Raw genomic sequence first — 774 nt, 5'->3', positions numbered from 1 at the left:
TGTGTTTATGCCATGGTATTGAACACCAAGTTTTTGGATTCATTATCGGGGATTATTTGATTTGTGAAAAGTATTGATCACAATTTCGTGTACCAAGTTTTTGGCGCCGTTGCCGGGGATTGTTGAGTTTGGACAACTGACGGTTCATCTTGTTGCTTAGATTAGGTACTTTTTTTTCGGAATTCTTGAAGATGAATTCTAGAGTTTCATGATGATTTGTTGAAGTCTGGCTGGCTGTGAAGCCATATCTAATTTCATTGGACCGAGGTTTCAACTTATCATCACAAGAGCTTGTTGATTTTTATCAATCTTGCTGTTGGAGCAGTGATCTGCTAAGGCTTGGCTGGCCTTTGGCCATGTCTAGTGTTTTGGACCGAAGCTTTCTTTGAAAGCTTGGCTAGCTGTGAAGCCATGTCTAATTCCTGGACCGGAGTCTTAGACTAAACATTGCATGATTCCTAGAGTTCTCATTAAGAATATTGATACCTTTATCTTCTTTTTCCACTTAATTTTCGAAAATCACAAAAAAAATTACAAAATCATAAAATCCAAAAATATTGTATGTTTCTTGTTTGAGTCTAGTGTTTCATTTTAAGTTTGGTGTCAATTGCATGCATTCATTCATGTGTCTTAGTAATCTTCAAGATGTTCTTGATGATTTCTTACTCTAATCTTTAAATTCTCTTGACTTGAGTGTTTTGTGTGTCTCATATGCATTCTCATTTTGTTAATGTCAGTAGTATACAAACTGCTAAGTTTGGTGTCTTGCATGCA

Source organism: Arachis duranensis, chromosome 7 (genome assembly GCF_000817695.3).
Source record: "Arachis duranensis cultivar V14167 chromosome 7, aradu.V14167.gnm2.J7QH, whole genome shotgun sequence".
NCBI lineage: Eukaryota > Viridiplantae > Streptophyta > Magnoliopsida > Fabales > Fabaceae > Arachis > Arachis duranensis.
This window is presented reverse-complemented; position numbering follows the sequence as displayed.